Consider the following 1,932-nt stretch of genomic DNA (forward strand, 5'->3'; position numbering starts at 1 on the left):
CGGCGGGTCCGCCCTCGGGCAGCCCTCGGGCGCTCGCCTTCCCCCGGCGGGCAGCGGTCCGGCGGGGGGGGGGCGCGGCGCCCGGCGGCGGGGCGGCGGTCGTCGCGTGGCGTCTCGAGCGCAGCAAGGCCCCTGGGGAGAGAGAGTCGGCCGCGCGTGGGCGCGGCGGCGCTCCGCGAGAGCCGGCGCGGCGGCGGTTCCAGGGGGGAGGCAAGCGCGCGCGCGGGGTCCGAGGGCCGCGCGCCGGCGCGTGGCGCCGCGCCGGCGAGGCCGGGCGGGCCACCGCGCTCCCGCGGCGCGCGCCGCGCGGCCCTCCGCGCGGAGGGCCGGGCCGAGCCCGGGCGCCTGGGCCGCCTCCGAAGGACGGCACACGAGGCGGCGCCTCCCCTCGCCGGGCGGGGGGAGGCGGTCGGGGGCGCGGGTCCCCCCGCCTCTCGGCCGGCCTTGGGAGCGTTCCGTGGGGTTCCTCCCGTGTTCTTCTCGCACGCGCCCCCCTCCGGGGTTTTCCGCGTTGCTCGTACGGTCGGAGCCAGGCCCCGCGCGGGGCCTCGGCGCCAGAGAAAAAAAAGGGGGGCCGCTCCGGGCGAGAGCGGCTCCCGGCCCCCCCGCGCGCGCGGGGTCGGTGCCGAAAGCCAGACAACTCTTAGCGGTGGATCACTCGGCTCGTGCGTCGATGAAGAACGCAGCTAGCTGCGAGAATTAATGTGAATTGCAGGACACATTGATCATCGACACTTCGAACGCACTTGCGGCCCCGGGTTCCTCCCGGGGCTACGCCTGTCTGAGCGTCGCTTGACGATCAATCGCCGCCCGGGGGCCGCCCCGGCGGCGCGGCTGGGGTCGCTTCGCAGGCCCGTCGGCCGCGGCAGCGGTTGCCGCGCGAGGGCCTTCGTCCCCCTAAATGCAGACTCGGGGAGCGCTCCGTAGCTCCCCGCTCCCGGAGCGAGCCGCTGGGGCGGAGCTCGTCCTCGCCGGGGCCGCACCGCCTGGCGGTGGCGGCGGCCGGGGAGTCGGAGCGAGTGAGACGGCGCCGAAGGCGCCCCGCCGAGGGCCGAGGGACGAGGGCGAGAGGGGAGGCGAGGCGCGGGCCTCGCCTCCGGCCTCCCCCCCGCGCGGGCGGCTGTCTGCGGGTGGGTACCGTGCGCGGGTACCGTGCCGCTGCCGCCGCGCGCGGTGCGCGGGGGGCCGGGGGCGGGGGCGACCCCCGAGGCCGCTCCTTCCCCCGCCCCCTTCCGTCGCCGTCTCGGGGCGTCAAGGGCGCCGTCGCTTTCCTCGCTCTCTCCCCGCCGAGGCCGTCGCGCGCCGCCCGGCCGGTCTTCCCCCTCGGGGCCGTCTCTGCCGCGCTGCCTTCTTTCGGTTCTCGTCTCCGGGACGGGGGTCTCCTCCTCCTCCGCGTCTGTCTCGCGCGCTCTCGGTCGGTCGGACGCTCTCGCCGTCTCCGGCTCGCCGGCTGGCTCGCTCGCTCTCTCTGTGTCTCCGGCGCGCTCTCTCTCTCTCTCTCTTCTCTCTCGCCGGCTTTTCCCCTGGCGCTCGCTCGGGCGCGAGGGGGGAGCGGGCGGGGGGGGGCGAGAGAGGGGGGGCCGCCGGGGGGCCCGGGGGAGAGAGGCGAGCTCAGTCGGGGAGAGGGAGGCCGTCGAGGGCGTACGGCAGCGAGAAGAGAGCGAAAGGGAGAGAAAGAAAGAGAGAGAGAGAAAAGCGCGAGGCAGGCCGGGGGAGAGCCCGGCCGTCCGTCGGGCCCGTCGGCGCGCCGCTCCCCCGGGAGGGGCGCGCGGGCGCGGCGCGGCGCGGCACGGCGCAGCTTTTTGGGCTTGCGACCTCAGATCAGACGTGGCGACCCGCTGAATTTAAGCATATTAGTCAGCGGAGGAAAAGAAACTAACGAGGATTCCCTCAGTAACGGCGAGCGAAGAGGGAAGAGCCCAGCGCCGAATC

At 76.1% G+C, this 1,932-nt stretch overlaps 1 non-coding gene across 1 annotated transcript; it reads left to right on the plus strand.

Moving 5' to 3' along the window:
• Positions 1 to 638: 638 nt before the first annotated feature.
• LOC137466061 (5.8S ribosomal RNA) lies at positions 639 to 791 on the plus strand. The gene has a single exon (XR_010994973.1). It is a non-coding gene; the product is annotated as a 5.8S ribosomal RNA (ribosomal RNA).
• Positions 792 to 1,932: the final 1,141 nt, after the last annotated feature.

The sequence above is a fragment of the Anomalospiza imberbis genome, unplaced genomic scaffold, assembly GCF_031753505.1.
Source record: "Anomalospiza imberbis isolate Cuckoo-Finch-1a 21T00152 unplaced genomic scaffold, ASM3175350v1 scaffold_1317, whole genome shotgun sequence".
NCBI lineage: Eukaryota > Metazoa > Chordata > Aves > Passeriformes > Viduidae > Anomalospiza > Anomalospiza imberbis.